General features: G+C 35.4%; 1 long non-coding RNA gene across 2 annotated transcripts in view; it reads right to left on the bottom strand.

Annotated features, from left to right (window-relative positions):
- The window catches only part of LOC309609848, a 298578-nt gene that overhangs the window by 199641 nt on the left and 79076 nt on the right, over positions 1-19861 (bottom strand). The window contains exon 3 of one of the 2 annotated variants that reach the window (XR_014233616.1): positions 13632-13714. This is a non-coding gene — a long non-coding RNA (uncharacterized lncRNA). Of the gene's footprint in view, positions 1-3360; positions 13715-19861 lie in introns of those variants that run through there. The other variant, XR_014233617.1, reaches the window with a different exon arrangement.

Genomic DNA, 19861 nt, shown 5'->3' with positions numbered 1-19861 from the left:
AGTAAAACAGATTACCCTCCATAATATGAGTGGGCCTCATCCAATCAATTGAAGGTCTTAATAGAAAAAGACTGACCGCCTGGAGGAAAAGGGAATTCAGCCAGCAGACAGCCTTCACACTGGAATTGCATCTCTTCCCTGGGTCTCCAGGCTGTAGGCCTATCCTGCAGATTTTGGACTTAGCAGGCACCATCATTACATGAGCCAGTTCCTAAAAAATCTCCCTCTCCCCCTCTTTCCCTCTCTGGAGAACCCTGCCTAATACAATTACCATTGTATCTCTAGCACTAAGCATAGTGCTTGGAATACAGAATAGGTCAAGTAAAATTGGATTAGGTTGAATTGATCTGACTTGCAAGAAAGAAAACCACTGCAGACATAATGTCAAGACTTCTTTCTTAAGAGTCAGAGACCTGCACAGGTTACACTACTACACGCAACAATTGGTTTTGCTGGCCTGAGAGTTCCTTTCTCCTGATCCAGTGCAAAGAACAGAGGAAATGAAGGATACTGCAAACCCCCACCTTTTATTATTTTAGCCCATGAATTAAATATAATTGGCACTCTGACTAAACCTACTTTTAGCATTCATAATAGTGCTATCTAACAGTCTTAAATGCAAAATTCATACCGTCTGGCAGAGAAACGCAGGTGCCTGGTCTCGGTGGGATTATCTCAGGTTTCCCAAGTCACTAGGGGAGGAGACACTCTCAGAAAGAAAACTCAGCCTTTCTGTCTCCCAACATCCTCACCATTCAGCCTGGAATTATGAAGATTTTAGACTTAGACAGAATTCTTGGATTATTTGACCACTCAGGTTCTTAAATGTCCAATGTGAATGAGGAGATGGTTACAGAAAATGACCTAGTAGAAGACTTTCTTGTTAGCTGGTCAAATTAAACTTCTCATTTAGAACAGCCTGGGGATTTACTAACCCATGGAAATGCTTGGATGAGTGTGGATAAAGGATTCTGACTAGGGTTTAGGATTAGGATAGCTACTTTGTGACTCTTGGAGAGAGTAACTTGTATTTTGCATGCAGTGAAAAGAATGGGGAGGTCACTGGGCCAAGGTTTTAACTTGTTTCTTTAAATGAGACTGATTTGTCCAGATTTTCACTAATTTTGATCATTCCTCTGCTTTTCTTCCTAAAAAATAAGTCATATAATGCAAGCAAAAAAATATTCAGCTAACAACAAAGAACAAACCTGATAGCATCAGGGAATAAGAGATGAAAGGAGAAGGGAAATGAAAATTTGCAAATCCACAAACTGGATAATTCATTCCAAATCCAAAATCAGCATCATTTTTTCTAATAAACAGTTTCTTGGTTATATAGTCTTATTCATACTCTAATCGTTTAAAAACTTCTATTCTACTTGCAAAATCTTGCCTCCAAATTTTCTTTTTATGTTATTTTGGAAGATTTTTCTGAAAGGTCTTATAAATAAATAAATATATTTCAGTTTTCCCAAACACATAAAAGCCACGGTGACATGTTTCCTGTGTGTACTTAGTTTTGCTGCAGGTATGCTCTTTTGGGTTCCTGGATCCAATTCCAATGTGTGTGGGGAGTGGGGTAAAGGGAAAGTTGGGGGTTCCCACACCAACAGGCAATTATCCTACACCAGCAACGTGTCTCAGAATTCAGCTAAGTTCTGACGCTATCTACCCAGAGATAGCGTCATGGTCCACAGGTTGAGGGCTCAGTCCTGCAACACTGCACCCGCCCACCTCCACTCCCAACACACACACACTTCAGACACCAGTTGTGTCTTCAGCCACTTCAGCCACTCTGACCAACTAGCTATAGATTAGAGGTTTCTACAACCCCCTCCAGGTTGTTACCCGGTCCTCTGACCAACTGGCTATAAATAAGGGGTTGCCACGACCTCCCAGTTAGGTTCGATTAATTTGCTAAAACAGCTCACAGAACTCAGAGACACATTTTACTTACTTAGATTACTGGTTCATTAAATAGGTACAATTGATTAAATCATTGGCTGTTGGCAGTTGATTCAACCTCCAGTCTCTCCACTCTCCCCAGGGTTTGGGGGCGGGACTAAAAGTTCCAACCCTTTAATCACAGGGTTAGTTCTCCTGGCAACCGCCCACATCATTAGGTGCAGTCCAAAAGTCAGTCATTAACATAAGACATCTTTATCTCTTATCACTTAGGTAATTCCGAGGGTTTTAGGAGCTCTGGGCCGATGGGAGGAAGACCAAATATGCATTTCCTGTTATAAATCACAAGATCACATATGCTAAAGCATATTTTAAACACGATTTGAATTGTCTGTCAAAAAAATAGGTCAGTCTCCCCAATGTTATATAATGTCCCCAACCAGTTAACCATGTGTTGTCCAACAAACCAACCAGAAAGCAGTTTACTTGAAAACCCAAAAAACAAGCAGTGCATTCCGTATTAACTTTAATTTCCCATGCATTCCTCAGCTTCACAGTTATTTATAGATCTTTTCCCAGAAAAATTTGTAGTTTAAGTAGATAAACTTTAAAACTACGGGAAGTGGCTTCACTGTGAGGTTTTTTTTTTTCTTTTCTTATTCATTTGAATAAAAAAGGGATATGGAAAAAATAATGCAGCTAGCCTTTGAGTGGGAAGCTGTGATCCTCACTGATCAAGGACCATAGAAATAAATTTTATATGGTACTTTACAACCTATATTATGCTTTTGCATATATTACCACGATCATGCTCAGAATCAGTGCCAGTGTTTAGTGATGATCAAGAAGAGAACCTGCCTTATTAAAACAAATCCCAATCCACCAAGATTTGGGCAGAAAAGAACTCAGAAAAATCTTCTGATCGAAGGGATAACCAAAAAATGGTCCCTTCTTTCCTCTTAAGAACTCTTTGTTTTGTTTATTTTTTTCGGTTGGATTCCCATCTGGCTCTTTTGGCAGGAGGTAGAGCGATTACATATAAATTCCCGAGAGTATCTTCTCTCTGTGTCCTTATGGCCTTGCTCATTTTGGCATGACTAAACTGGAATAACCTTGTTAAAAGCAGCTCTGCAATTAAACGCTAAAGAAAAAAACAGATCTGGCATAAAAGCCACCATAATTCCACAGCACATTTCCAAATCTATATGTGGTACCAAAATATCAAAAGCAAACAATATAACAACCAAAAATGACCTTTACAGAGTTCCTGACCCTAACAAAAATTGCCCACTAGCTTCTCATGTGCCAATATAAGTTTGTAAGAGCCATTGCTGATGTTTTCTACTTCTCAGCCGCTTGTCTCCTCAAGATTTTTTGATTTGGCCTGTACCTCTCTCTCCAGTCTCATCCTGGGGAATGCTTCCTGTTCTCCTTTGGTGCCATGGGTCATCTTGCTCCAATACTCTGAAAAGAATCATCTGGGATGGTCTTCCTTCTCTTCCCATCACACTCTGGCCTAACTAATTTCCACTCATCCTTTAGCTATGAGGCCAAATGCCTGATCCTTTAAAGGTATAGACCTTTTTATACTCCCTATCCCCAATCTAAGCTTAGTTTCCTTCTGTATGGCTCTTATGACCCACACAGCTTTCCAACCTAACACAGGTTCTAATTGTACATTTACTGGTGGAATAGTTAACTAATGAATTTTTCCTTCACAAAACTGTATGATTCATGAAGAGAATGACCATGTCTATTTCCCCATGATTACATCTATAAAACCTAGGGAGTATATGTTAAATGAATGAATAGGTGGATGGTTGGAAGGATGGAGGGATGGACGGATAGATAAATAAAACAGGGATGAATGGGCTTTCTCCTGGTAGATATGTTCTCTAATCCCATATATATGTAAGGGTATCATGATATTGTAGAATTAATCATCCAACAGAAATGTGAGCCACGCATGTGATTTTAAACTTTCTTGTAGCCATGTTTTTAAAAAATAAAAAAGAAACAAGTGAAAATTTAATATTTTAATTAATCTAAAGTATACAAAAGATTATAATTTCATCACATAATCAATATAAAATATTTTACTTAGGTATTTTACTTTTTTCATACTAATTCTTTTTTTAATTAATTAATTTATTTATCTTTTTATTTTTGGCTGTGTTGGGTCTTCGTTGCTGCGCCTGGGCTTTCTCTAGTTGTGGCGAGTGGGGGCTACTCTCCGTTGCGCTGCGTGGGCTTCTCATTGCGGTGGATTCTCTTGTTGCGGAGCATGGGCTCTAGGCGTGAGGGTTTCAGTAGTTGTGGCGTGTGGGCTTAGTAGTTGTGGCTCGCAGGCTCAGTAGTTGTGGCGCACGGGCTTAGTTGCTCCATGGCATGTGGGATCTTTCTGGACCAGTGATTGAACCCGTGTCACCTGCATTGGCAGGTGGAGTCTTAACCACTGCACCACCAGGGAAGTCCCTATTTTAATTTTCTTCTAACCATCTTAAAACTAAAATTGAGGTATAATAGCAGCTAAGACTGCTAGAACAAACCTAAACCAAACAACACAAATATGTGATGTAAAGCACAATACAATTATAACATGTATCAACTTGAAAAGAGCTAACATGTTCTAGTTGCTGGGATAAAAACATATATATATATGTTAGATATCTTGGTGCTGTAATATGCTTTCTCAATGACTCTAGAAAAGCCTCTTTTTTTGCCATCTATGTCTTTTAAAAATCTTTTTACACATATGAGCAAACTCATAATTTTTTTTCCTGAGAAAAGAGAAGGATAGAGGGAAGAAGAGAAAAAGAAAGAAGAGAAAGAGGAGGAAGATGAGAAGAAAACTAATATTTATTGAGCGTCTTTTATGTAACAGGCACTGTGCTTGACATTTGAGCTGCATTTGAGCTGCAATGGTTATATAAAAATTCAAATTTATATGAAGTCAGGGATATTAGTTTGTATCTGCTCTTAGAAGTTAAAAAAAAAAAGATAGAAATGGCTTAAAACTCTTACAACAAGCAAACTCTTCTTGTTCTAAATATTTAAAGAAATATTTTTACCCTTATTCCCAAGGATCTGTTATTTTTAACTTTCCAGTACTAGCAGTCTTTAAAAAAAGATTTCTTTTTATTGGTATTAAACACTTCTTAAAGTAATGTTAAAACTATTGCCTATGACGTAGTTAAGTAGAAAAGAGAAAATTCATTCATCTTAAATCACAATATAAACCCTTCAGCTCACATCTGCATACTTTTATCACCAAAAATCAAGATAAAAATCTCATGATTCTATTTTAGCAAGATGTCTTTCTCAAGAATAATTTTGGAATCCCTTGGCCAGATTCTTTGTCTAGGACTGGGTTTCTGTGAGAATTAAGCCCTAATGTCCTAAGATTACTGTCACATGCAATGAATTAATTCATCTTTTATACATTTAGAATGGTACTAGCTATGTGTCACCTATGGGAAAATTGAAAACAGGCACTCTAATAACTTTTCTGTAGTATTTAATCCACTTAAGGAACACTAAATTGGCTGTTAGGTATTTTCCTAATGAAATCATGCTTTTCAAAACCCTGTTGCCAGTGAATAAAATAGGAGATAAATGTCGTAAAAGTAGATGTCAATTAATATAGAGAGTTCATATAAACTGAGGAAGTAGAAATCTAAAACCTTTACTACAATTGGAAGCCCTCTTTTCTACCAAAGGGCACTATTCCATAGGAGAAAACAAAATACTAATTAAAAGATTGCTTAGGAAGCAATTTCAATGCCTTTTAGAAAAAAAATACAAGAATGTATAGTTATATCATTGGACTTTTTTTCTTTCTTAAAGCAATCCTCAATAATAGTGAAACTAAATAATATATAAAAAGCAATAATGAACAAGGACCAACGTAGCAATCAAATACCAATTTCACTACATGGCTGACCAAAGAGAGAGAAAAAGACAGGGAAAAAGAACTCAACAAATTCCTACACATATGAGCTCTGATTCCCACCTGCTCTCCATACGGTTGGGTAAAACTGTCACCCACCTAAGCACCAAGTTTATAAAAGGGTAGCCTAACCCTATATGGAGGATAATATTCTATTCACACTTTCACTACCAAGTCACTCCTCAGAAACCTCATTCTGGTAACCTGCTTCACTTGACTCAGCATAAGAAGACCAATGTTCATGTTCCAACTACATCCATTATTAAAGAAAAAGATATCAACAATTTACTGAAAAGAGACAAAATTGGGAAGACAGCATTGTAGTCAATAGCAGCTCTGTGAACAAAGGCATGACACCATAAGAGTCCATGAAAATGTAGTCCACTGAAATTAAATACAGAGGTAGTTTGATAGGGTGAAGACAAAGAACCAAATACTTGTTGAATGGATGAAAAGGTGATGTGAATATCTTGCCTTGAACACAATTATGCATATATGGTTGGCAGACTGATAGTTTTCTTTTCAAATCTATTCTCTCCTCCTTCATTGACACATGACCAGCTAGCTAGATTGCATTTCTCAGCTTCCTATGCACATAGGTGTAGCCATTTAACTAAGTGCTCACTAATGGAATGTAGGTGGAAGTAATGCATGCAATATTGGCATCACTTTATTAAAAGGAAATTGCTAGTCTGGATTTACTAATTTCTCCTCACACATTTCTGATGGCCTCAAACATGAACATGGTGGCAATTCAGCCTTGACCATGCAGTTGAGGACATACCCTAGAGGATGAGAGTTAGCAAGATGAAAAAAACCTTGGAACCCAGGTAACCTTGTAAAAAAGAAGCAGCCCTACCTGCCTGTGCCTGTCGGATTGTTACAAGAGAGAAACAATCTCTTTCATTAAGTCATTGAACTTTGGGGTATCTTTTTACAGCATCTTAGCTTTTACTCTGACTTAAAAAATAAAAATGGGAATCTACCAAGAACTTAAGCTAAGTAAAGGACATGATCACATATGTTTTAGAAGATTAATTTGAGTAGCCACAGGGAGGGTGGCTTAGAGGGCAGAAAACCTAAATAAAACTAGGGAACCACATAGGAAGTCAACTCCTGATGACTATGTCTCCTAAATGTTTTAGAACCTGCAAATTCTGTTGCCACTTCCTCTATACAACTTCCTCACCCTCAATTACCTGTAAGATCTCAACCATCTTCTACCTAATTTTTTTCTCCTTATATTCTTTTCCCCCTCAAATCTGTTTTTAACACAGCAGCAGATTTTTATCTAAAATATAATGTGACCAGGTCCTTTTTCTGATTAAAATCTCTAATAGTTTTATCAGCTATAGAAGTGCTTTTCAAATGTTATTTTCTTATTTACTTCCTTGAAGAATATTTGAAAAGCTTTGTAACCCTTCCACATTTTAAAGCTTACCTCTAAAATTTTTTATCCTACTTGAATGGTTGAAAGGATAAAATTTCCAAAATATTAAAAATACTGATGTTAATTAAAACTGATATCACTCATTTAAAAATATCAGTAGAATCTAAACAGCATAGTGATTTCAAACTAACATTCATCTATGAAAAATTTATAAACAAACCAGTCAGAAATCTTATATAATTCTTTTTGCTCCTTAAACTCATAGTTTTTCATTTCTGCACGAGATTTTAGCCTTATATAAAATATATTTTATGTCTCAAGAGCTTTTTGATTATCTTAATCAAAATATTAAGATAATCTTCTTAACAAAAAATTGTATATGAGTTGATGTTTTTATTCCTCAGATCAAAAGGCCTATGTGTCAAAAATTTCTTTGGGATTTCATTATTATTATAATTATTATTAGTAAACAGTTGGTCAAAGATAAATTTTTGTAATTTTAAAACAAAGTAAATGTTAATGGAATGAATATACTTATGATATAGATGAAGCTGCTTTTTATCAGTTTATATATTTGATGATAATAATTTGTTAGTATGAGCTAGAATTCATATCCAGTTATATTTATATTTTTCACTTTTATTGATACACATCCTGAGAAACATTGGTAACATAAATAAATTAGAATGGAAGAAACTTTGTTGAAGAATTTCACTCAATTATTTGAAGTACTTCCAAATAACATGCAAAAAATCACATGCCAATATATTATCAAAAATAAAAAACCAACATTTAAAAATTCAATTATTTCTTTATTAATTCCATTGAAGGCCAAGATTTTTAAACCATTTGATATTCAATAGGATTTTTTACCCAGTTATTTGGATCACTCAATTTCTTAGTTCTAGGAAAGTCTACCAAAAAGACTTTACCAAAACTTTTCAAATAACTATTAATTATGCCCATCATGCTTTCACTTAGAGACACCTTGCTTAATATACACAGAAACAGTAGGATAAATCTAAGTATTATTAGTATAAATATATATTTGCCAACACGACAATTTTATCATATCACATTTTTACATTTGATTTTTTTAAAGATATATATTTTTAATGCTTTTCTTTTCTTTTTTTAAAAAAAGTTTATTTATTTTATTTATTTATTTTTGGCTGCATTGGGTCTTTGTTGCCGTGCGCCGGCTTTCTCTAGTTGCGGAGAGCGGGGGCTACTCTAAGTTGCGGTGCGCAGGCTTCTCATTGCGGTGGCTTCTCTTGTTGCGGAGCACGGGTTCTAGGCACGCAGGCTTCAGTAGTTGTAGCACGCCAGCTCAGTAGTTGTGGCTCGCGGGCTCTAGAGCACAGGCTCAGTAGTTGTGGTGCACGGGCTTAGTTGCTCCGCGGCATGTGGGATCCTCCAGGACCAGGGCTCGAACCTACGTCCCATACATTGGCAGGCAGATTCTTAACCACTGCACCACCAGGGAAGCCCTATATTTGATTTTTGTCAAAACATTGTAACTAGCTCATTATTGAAAAATGATCAGCATATAAATAAATTGGTAAAGTCAATCCTAATGATCAAGGCAATCAATCAATTCGGACTTTTTTCTAGAAAATATCTCACTTCATTTTCCAATACACTTTATGATTTAACATGACTCCTTACAACAAACACCTGCCTACTGATTCTATCAATATTATCTCTGTAATTTTGCTTCTTTATTGACTGATTGTTCTCCTCATTATGGGCCATAATTTCCTGTTTCTTTGAATATCTGTTAATTTCTTATTGGATTCTAGACATTGTGAGTATTATGTTGCTGGGTGTCAGATTTTGTTTTGCTTCAGCAGTTGTTTAGTTTTGTTGCTGTTTTTGTTGTTTCGTTTTTTTTCTGGGACAATTAAGTTACTGGGAAACAATTAGATCCTTTAAGGGAATGCTTTTAAGCTCTGTTAGGTGTTCCTAAACAGTTTTTTAATCTAGGGCTGATTTGGCCTCACTACTGAGGCAATACTCTTCTGAGGACTATTCAGTATTCTGTGTGTTAGGAGGCTCTGTGTGGATACCCCTACTTGTCCTATGACCTGGAAATTCAATGCAGGCAATAAGGTAGGACAATTCTATGGCTCAGCTCATTTGTTTCCTCTTCTTAAGGAATCACTGTCCTGCACTGCCTGTTGTCCATGTATGAAAATCATTGTTTCATATATGTTTGCCCTTTTCAGTTGTCTAAGTGGAGGAGGGAAGGTGTCTGCTTCCTGTTTCTCTATCATGACCAAACATGGAAGTTTCACTTTTCCACTCTTGAAGATATTCTAATTCAAAAAATCTCAGAGGCCAAAACACTCTGCTTCCAACTTCACATATCCTTCTTAGCAAAAATTTATATAAGACAGGAAAGACATGAGACATGACCATGGGTTATAATTATTAACATTACAAAGCTTTATGCTTCTCAGTACTTCAAATTTTCTTTTTGGCATCCTGACAATTTTATTCTTAGTGAGGATGCACCATATAAATATTTTGGATGTTTAATTAGTACTTTGTATCATTAGGGTCCAACCAAGAGAAAGAAACCACTCAGTAATTTGAGTAAGTATGATATGAGAAAAAAAAAAATTAACTTTTCACAGAATTAGCTACTAAAATGAAATGAAGAAGAATGTTAAAAAGTATTGTAGGACTGAGGGAGAGTACTGAAAGAAGGAATAAGCTTGAAAAGGGGCCCCCTTCTCAAAGCTGGAATCCAGACCTCTTTGGAGAAGGTGTGGTTGTGCCTACTAGATGGTGGTGAAGTTAGCAAGGTTACCATGGGTCAGAGTTGGTCCATGATCACTAGGCCAAGGCTGCCAGATAGGAAAATACATGCTGAGACTGGCACACTTGAAGGTGAGAACCACTGTGGGTTCTGCATCCTGCTGTCTGCCACACACTGCGGTAGCCAGCTGAGAGTGGGTGTACTTGAATCCGAAGGAGAAGCCCCTCCCTCCTGTAATTTTACTCCACAGCCCTCTACTGGCAAAGGAGAAATGTTTACAAGATTGAGCCCCAGTATCACAAGCAGGTTGAACTTGGAATGAAGAAGCAATCATCTGACAAATGACCCATGCTATTCTTTCTTTCCTTCTTCTCACTTCCCAGAGGGATAAGTGTGACTATGAAAGGAGATAGGAAGTAAGAACCAACATGAATAGTTGGACTACATACCATTCACAGACTGATCAAGTTTAGTAAACATGGAAAGTGAAGCTATCAAAATTAATTTGAAACAAAATGTGTCTGGGTACTTCCATAGAAAGTGTTCGTGCATCTTCAGGATAAAAGCCCTCTGTGATTTAGCTCATGCATGCCTACCTCTCTACCTTCATTTCTCACTGCTCCAGGAATATCAAACTTCTTTCTGTTTTTTTTTTTTTTTTCCCACAAATTCTGTTGTTTCTCACCACTGTATCTTTAATTATAGTGTCTCCTCTGCATAGAATCCCGTTTCTACTCCATATCACTTTAAGCATTACCTTAACTAGAAAGCTCTTCCCTGACTGAATGAACTGGACTGAATTCAATGCCCCTCCTCCGTGCTTCCATGATTTTATCTGTTTTTCTCCATCAGCACTTATTAACTTGTCATTTTCACTACACTATTTTATTGTTAATTACATGGATTGTGATTATTAATCTCTTTATGTCCAGTACCTAACAAAAAAAAATGGTTTGTTTCATAAGTAAATAAATGAATAAATGAGACAAATATAGTTATCCTGGAAAGATTTTACAGGATCTTGAAGAAGAGCATTGTAAAAGAGGTGTATCCAAAAAGATATAAAATATATATTCAACAAGATTTGGTGATAAATTAGATAGGGAGGTATGGAAGAGGAGGAATGCAGAAATGCTTACTTGCTTTCTATGTTTTAGTTTAGGTAAATGGATAGAGATAATATTGTTAGAGCTAGTAAATGCAGGAGAAAGGGCAAACTTAGATCTGGAGAACAGCAGAGTACATTGGCTATATACTGCTCTGTTGAACAAACAAGCAAACAAACAAAACCCAAAACCCAAAGCCAAACAAACTATTGGCTTAAAGTAACAGTGGCAAACTTTTTCGTAAAGAACAAGATAGTTACTATTTTAACTCTGGGTCATACAGTTTCTGTCACATCTCTTCAACTCTGCTACTGTAGCCCAAAAGCAACCAAGGAAAATAAAAAACAAGCAGTAGACTGGATTTAGCCCATGAGATGTACTTTGCTATCCCACGTAGCTGTAGTCATTCTAACGGCTCAGCTGGGGTGGATAGTACAAAATGGTCTCATTCATATGGTTGAAATTGGTCCTGGCTTTTGTCTTCAGCACTTGGTATTCCCCTACATGTCCTCTCATCCACCAACAGGCTAGACTGGTTTTTTGATTTCGGTTTTTTGTTTTGTTTCGTTTTTTACAAAATAGTGTTCCAAGAGAGTGAAAATGTTAACTGTTAGGCCTCTTAAGGCCTAGGGTCACAGTTGTACAACATAATTTCCACCACATTTTATCAGTCAACATGAGTCTCAAGGTCAGCCCATATTCAAGGTATAGGGAAACAGAGGAAATATTACGGCCATTATTTCAGTCTACCACAGGGAGGCATAAGGATTTGGAGTTTAGGAGAAAGTTGAAAGTAAAAATATATTTTGTAGTTATCAGTACATATAATTGAAATTGTGAGAATGAATTAAATTTCTTGGGAGAACTAAACACATGTATACACATGTATCTCTTTATTACTATATATTACCATATATATTTTAAAGTATATTACATATATATATTTATTACCACATATTTCAAAATGAATGAACCACTTTAAATATCAACATGGATAGAATATGAAAACATAATATTGAGTGAAAAAAGAAAGTTTCAGAATTTTACACAAATATGAAAGCATTTATATAAATTTAAAAATACATTAAATCTATATATTGCTTTTGGATGATTAATAATAATAATAACACATACTGCTTTTATATGCCAGATCTTCTTCTAAGTATATTTTATATACTAACTACACACCTATTACAAGATAATTTTGAGATTGGCACACCAATTCAATAGTCCTTTTTAATACAAATGATGAACTCTACCCAAAGAGAAGCCAAGAAACTTGCCCTAGGCCACACAGTTAAGTGGCAAAGTTAAGATTTAAACCCAATTTTAAAACATGGACTGAATATAAATCAACTTCTAGATAGATGTTGCCTTAAGGTAGGGAGCAACCGGAACAGAACCCGCCAAAAATGCAGGGAATTGTAACTTTACCAATCTCTAGATAGATAGAAAGATAGTCTGGCTTTTCCAGTAAAAAGGCCCAAAAACAATTACCAAATATCCTACTCAGTTGTGATGAATATCCCTACTATCCTGACTGTGATCTTAAAATATATTTCTTATGAAAATAAACAAGGTTTAACAAAATAGACGACTCCCAATCCAGGTTTGTGTCAGGAAATGTATAAGATGAACACGTGAAATAACTTGATGTACCAGATAGCAAAGATAACAAAGACTATTAAATCATGTCAAAAAAAAAAAAAAAAAAAAAAAAAAAGCCCAAACCATCCTGGCCAAAGGTGGGAAAACTTGAACCTCAATGAGGAAGTAACTGCAGTAGATTGAATCATACTGAATCCACTTAATCCTGGAGTTCACAGTGATAAGTAAACCTTATTGTGCATCAATGCAGAATGCTTGAGAATCAGCTCATTTTCCTGAAAACTGGTAAAGCGACACAAGCCTTTGTTCTGCCTTTCCTATACCAACTGCATCTTTTGGTAACCAAACAGCTGATGAGGGGAGGTTTCTTTTTAGAGAAGTTAATCAAATAACAAATGCAAAAGGCAATAGAATATCATCATTTTACAACCCCAAGTGAATTAATGAATCTGTGCAATATCAATGGCTGCTAACATCACAAGAAGAGAGCTATCCAGATATCGCAAACTTCCTTAGAGAACTATATATACCATCTGTAAGCAATCTTGCCAAAAATTTAAAATGAAATCAGATCAAACTTCTTCCGCCAATTACCAATTTGCAGAGTACAGAGAAAGATGTTAAATGCTATCATAAGGACAGGCCCAGTAAAATGCAATAAAATTCAGATAGATAACTAAAGACTCTACAACAGACTGGTTAAGAAAAAAAGAGACTTCTAGTCTGGTTTCCAGTCTGACATGTAAGAATTTAGAAGTCGCTACATCTTTCGAACAAAAAGTAAAAAGCAGAACAAACTGAAAAACCAACAACTTTTCTTAGCTCTGTAACAGAAGTAAGGTCACACGGCAAACCGCTGTCCCCAAGATTGTAGATATCAACAGAGGAATATAGAGAATCACAACTTACCAGGAGCACAAGCTTCTGCAGGAACCAGGCAGGGAAATCCGAACTGTAACTGACGAACTGGTGAAGGCTCAACATGGACCCCTCTGAGAGATAAAAACCAGAGGAGGACCAGTCATTAGGGGAACGCCGCACTTTTGTGAATTTTACCTCCAAGAATTCCACCAGGTTCTCACAGTGAATCTAGGAGAAAAATCACCTTGTGCTTCTGGCAGGGGAAAGGGAAAAGGAACCATTCTGAAACATGCCACAGCATTCTACTCTTAACAAGGTCTGCCCACAGCTGAAACTATTTAACTAGAGGCTAAACTGCTGAGGTTTTATCAGAGCCTAATTGACCTGGGGGAGAGGAAATTGGCAACTCCAGCTGCCTGCAGTCATCCTATCCCACTTAAGGAAAATGCGAAGCTGTGTATGGTTCACAGCCCAGGGATACAAACTCACTTAAAGACTGAGACCTAGGACTATAGAATGCTACCCCTCCCTCCACGTCTCACCACCTCATTACGCAAGGTCTATTTACAGAAGTTCCTTTTACCCAGTAGATCATTTGTAGCTATCAAGAAAAAAATTACTAAACATACAAAAAGGCAAAAAAAAAAACCCCACAAAACCAAAACAAAAAAAAACCCCACCGTTTGAAGAGCCAAAGCAAGCATCAGAATCAGACTCAGATATGGCAGACATGTTGGAATTAACAGACTTGGAATTTAAAACAGCTGTGATTAAGATGCCACAGGCTCAACCTCATAGAAACAGAGAGTAAATTGGTGAATGCCAGGGGCTGGGGGGTGGGAGAAAAGGGAAGATGTTGATCAAAGAGTATAAACTTCCAGTAAGATGAATAGCTTCTAGAGATCTAATGTACACCACAGTGATTATAATTAACAATACCATATAGTATTTTTGAAAGTTCCTAAAAGAGTACATCTTAAATGTTCTCACCACTAACAACAAAAAATGGTAATTTTTTTTCCCCAGTTTAGCCATTTTAATAGGTACATAATGGTATCTCACTGTTGTTTTTTTAACATCTTTATTGGAGTATAATTAATTACAATGTTGTGTTAGTTGCTGCTGTATAACAAAGTGAATCAACTATACATATACATATAACCCCAAATCCCCTCCCTCTTGCATCTCCCTCCCATCCTCCCTATCCCACCCCTCTAGGTGGTCCCAAAGCACGGAGCTGATCTCCCTGTGCTACGCAGCTGCTTAGAAAATGGTAATTATTTGAGATGATGTATGCATTAATTTATTATGGTAATCATTTCACAATGTATATGTGTATCAAATAATCACATTATACACATTAAACTTATCCAATGTTTTATGTCAACTATATCTCAATAAAGCTGCTAAGGCTCTAAAGATAATGTAGACAGCAATAATAGATCGAATATGTAAGCAGAGAGATGGAAATTCTAAGAAAGAACAAAAAGAAATGGCAGAGATAAAAAACACTGTAACAGAAATAAAGAATGCCTTTGATGGGCTCATTAGTAGACTGGACACAGCTGAGGAAAGAACCTCTGTGCTTGAGGATATCTCACTAAAAACGTCCAAAACTGAAAAGCAAAAAGCAAAAAGATTTAAAAAAAGAACAGGATACCCCAAAACTATGGAACAATTACAAATGGTGTAACATACATGTAATGGGAATTCCAAAAGGAAAAGAGAGAACTGAACAAAAGAAATATCTGGAAAAATAATGTACTACTCTCTACATTTTTCCTCTCCCCCTGAGGATTTCCGCAAATTGTCAGATACCAAACCACAGATCTGATAAGCTCAGAGAACACAAAACCATATAAATGACCAACTGTCCCCACCAAAAAAAAAAACGCCAAAAAAACCCCAAACAACCTAACCTAGGCGTATCATTTTCAAACTACAGAAAATCAAAGATAAAGAAAAATCCTGAAAGAAGCCAGAGGAAAAACATTTTACTACAGAGGAACAAAGATAAGAATCACTTCTAACTACTCAGAGACCATGCAAGCAGTGCAAGAGTGGACTGAAATATTTAAAGTATTGAGAAAACAAAAAAAATCAGCCTAGAATTCTATACTATGTGAAATTATTCTTCAAAAGAGAATGAGAAATAAAGACTTTCTGAGAGAAACAAAAATTGAGGGAATTTGTTATCAGAGATCTACACTGCAAGAAATGTTAAAATAAATTCTTTAGACAGATGAAAAATGTTATAGGACAGAAACTTGTATCCATGAAGAAAGGAAGAGCAACAGAGAAGAAACAAGTGAAGGTAAAATAAAAACTTTTACTTTTCTTATTTTCAATTGACCTAATTGTTCAAAATAATAATAGCAACAATGTATTCAACTATGTATGTATATATAGACATATATTAATATATATATATGCCTATGTATAAGTGAAATGAATGACAGCAGTTATACAAGGGATGGAAGGAGGAATTAGGATGATCTGGTGTACGCACACTGTGAGCATATCAGTTATACTTTTTTTTTTAACTTTTTTTCAGTGGTTGCCCTAGAGTTTGCAATATACATTATAGCTAATACAAATACATTTTCAAATAACACTATACAAGCTCACAGATGATCCAGCAATCATGCTCCTTGGTATTTACCCAAAGGACTGAAAATTATGTCCACACAAAAACCTGTGCACAGATATATATAGCAACTTTGTTCATAATTGCCAAAACTTGGGAGAAACTCAGATGTCCTTCAATAGGTGAATAAATAAATAAACTATGGTACATTCAGACAATGGAATATTATTCATCACTAAAGAGAAAAGATTTATCAAGCCAGGAAAAGACATAGAAGAACCTTAAATACATATTACTAAGTGAAAGAAGCCAATCTGAAAAGGCCACATGCTGTATGATTCCAACTATGTGACATTCTGGAAAAAGCAAAACTATGGGGAAAGTAAAAAAGATCAGTGATTGTCAGGAGTTATGCGGGAGGGAGGCATGAAGAGGTAGAACACAGATTTTTAGAGCAGTGAAAATACACTGTATGATACCATAATGGTGGATACATTTGTACAAACCACAGACTGTGTAAACCATAATATCAATTATGAATTGGGTGATTATGATGGGTCAGTGTATGTTCATCAGTTATAACAAATGTACTATTCTGGTGGAGGATGTTGATAATGGGGGATAATGCATAAATGGGGGCAGGGAGTATGTGGGAAATCTCTGTACCTTCTGTTTAATATGGCTATGAGCCTAAAACTTCTGTTTAAAAAAAGTTCATTTTTAAAATGAAGAAAAAACATTTGAAAGGGAACCTATAGATTTACTATATGGTTGTTCCTTGTATGGATCCTAATTTTAACTATATATATATATATATATATATATATATATATACTTTTAAAAATAATGAGATAATGGTAAATTTGAATTTAAACACTGGATATTTGATAATTCTGAGGAATTAGGTTTAATTTTTTAAAGACTGATAATAGAATTGTGGAAGATATTTGCAAACAAAGCAACCAACAGGGGATTAATCTCCAGAATATACAAACAGCTCATGCAGCTCAATATTAAAAAAAAACAACCCAATCAAAAAATGGGTGGAACAGCTAAATAGACATTTCTCCAAAGAAGACATACAGGTGGCCAAAAATCACATGAGAAAATGCTCAACATCACTAATTTTTAGGGAAATGCAAATCAAAACTACAATAAGGTATCACCTCATACCGGTCAGAATGGCCATCAACAAAATATCTAAAAACAATAAATGCTGGAAAGGGTGTGGAGAAAAGGGAACACTCCTACACTGTTGGTGGGTATGTAAATTGGTACAGCCACTATGGAAAAGAGCATGCATGTTCCTTAAAAAACTAAAAATAGAACTACCATATGACCCAGCAATTCCACTCCTGGACATACACCCAGAGAAAACCATAATTCGAAAAGATACATGCACCCCAATGTTCATTGCAACACTATTTACAATAGCCAGGACATGAAAGCAACCTAAATATCCATTGACAGAGGAATGGATAAAGAAGATGTGGTACATATATACAATGGAATATTACTCAGCCATAAGAAAGAACAAAAATAATGCCATTTGCAGCAATATGGACCTAGAGATTGTCATACTGAGTGAAGTAAGCCAGACAGAAAGACAAATATATGATATCGCTTATATGTGGAATCTAAAAAAACAGTACAAATGAACTTATTTACAAAACAGAAATAGAGTCACAGATGTAGAAAACAAACTTACAGTTACCAAGGGGTAAGGGAGGGGGAGGGATAAATTGGGAGATTGGGACTGACATATACACACTACTATATATAAAATAGATAACTAATAAGAACATACTGTATAGCATAGGGAACTCTATTCAATACTCTGTAATGGTCTATATGGGAAAAGAATCAGAAAAAGGGTGGATATATGTATATGTTAAAAAAAAATTATCAAGGGAATAATGTGGGTGGGGCATTGGATTAAATGAAGTTTTCCATAAATTAATCCACACTGATGCTGGTGACATGAACATGAGGTATATTATACTAGTCTCTCTACATTTGTATAAGATTGAAATTTTCCTCAATAAAAAGTAAAATAATTCAACAAAATCATACATACCCAAAAAACACATACTCATTCTATGAATTATAATAATAAAATTAACACATTTTACCACCCAGTTTAGGTTACAATACCAATACTGTTACATCTAGCTGGTGTTTCTCAGTGATCTCTTCCCTTTTAGCCATTATCCTGACTTATTATTCCCTAAAACTTTCATCATCATTATCATCATCGACGTTATTATTTCAGTGTGTTTCAGAGGTATCCCTAAATATTTGGTTGTGCTTGTTTTTTAGCTTTTCAGAAATATTGTCAGAGTTTAAGTAATCATCTGGGATTTGCTTTTCACCCAACGTTGTAATTCTAAACTTCATTCACATAGTTCATTTCACTTAGTTCATAAAATCTACCTCTCTGAGAACACTTACTACATAGCCATAATTAGTAACTTAAATATCCAGCCCTCAAGAAAACCAAAAAGTTTTAGAGAACAGACACCATGACTTATCATTAGTTTTCTCAACTACAAAAGACAAGCTGGCTACATAGTAGGTATTTAATAAATGCACATTTAATGAATAAGTATTAATGAACAAATAAGTGTTTGTGTGAATAAAACAGCTAAAAACTGTTATTCAACAACAACAAAAAAAAGTGGAAATAGTTCCTTGTAAAAAAGATATTCTTTCTAAAATTTTTAAGGTAATTTATTAAAATCGCTGCAAAAAGTCAGAGGTTACAGACCCTTGTATTAGATGATATTGAGCAGAGGTCCTTCAATCCTTGGACTTGAGGCCCCCCATTTCTAAGTTATAACATATAGCCTTAAAATACATATTTGCTCAATGCATAACCTTCTCAATTTTAGAATTCAGTTATTTAAAAGTTAAATGCTGATTTTGGTATTAATGCAAAAAAAAAATCAAAGAAACCAAGTATCAGTCCAATAAATGACTAATAATAACTATTTAGTTAATTGAAAGCTGACAGATGGCTGGCACTAAAATTGGTTGATGCCTTAAAGTCAAAGCTGATGCTGATTCTTTTTTAAAAAAGAATGTGACTCAAGTTCAAACATTTCTCTTTTTCACTCAGGAAGGATTTTACACTTGGAATAGAGGCCAGTGATTTATTAGGTTAAGTTTGCTCTCAGCAGCCCTCTGATCACTCTCAGTATTCTAACATAACAGCTTCATTGTACAAACCCAAGCATTATACTTTATTTTTATTACTTTTAGGAGACTGTGATAGTATTGAATTTAGAAAGGGAAGACTAATATCTTCATTGACATTATTGTTGATCAAAGCACTTATTTGCGAGGAGCATGTGCTTTGCCAACAATGACTATTGATTCTTTGGATAAAGTTTTATAAAAAGTTCAGAAGGGAAATGATGAGCTACAATTTTAACCCAGCAACTGGAATCATTGGCCAGTATTATTAAGAACTTTAAAGTCTCAGTAAAACTTGATCAACCTGAATATAAAGATAGGCAAATTTACCTGTTAAGTATTTCCAGTCTTCTTTCCAAATATTCAGTGGAAAGAAATTCACTGTCATTCAGTGATGCCATATAGTTTGGTTCTCCTTTGCTTCTTTTAGAAAGAGAAACTTTCTACTTTCAGTGAATTGAGGGGGAAAAAAGACAATGTCACTAAGCATTTTAAT

Source organism: Balaenoptera borealis (genome assembly GCF_965194805.1).
Source record: "Balaenoptera borealis genome assembly, chromosome: 13".
In the NCBI taxonomy this organism is placed as follows: domain Eukaryota; kingdom Metazoa; phylum Chordata; class Mammalia; order Artiodactyla; family Balaenopteridae; genus Balaenoptera; species Balaenoptera borealis.
This window is presented reverse-complemented; position numbering and strand designations above follow the sequence as displayed.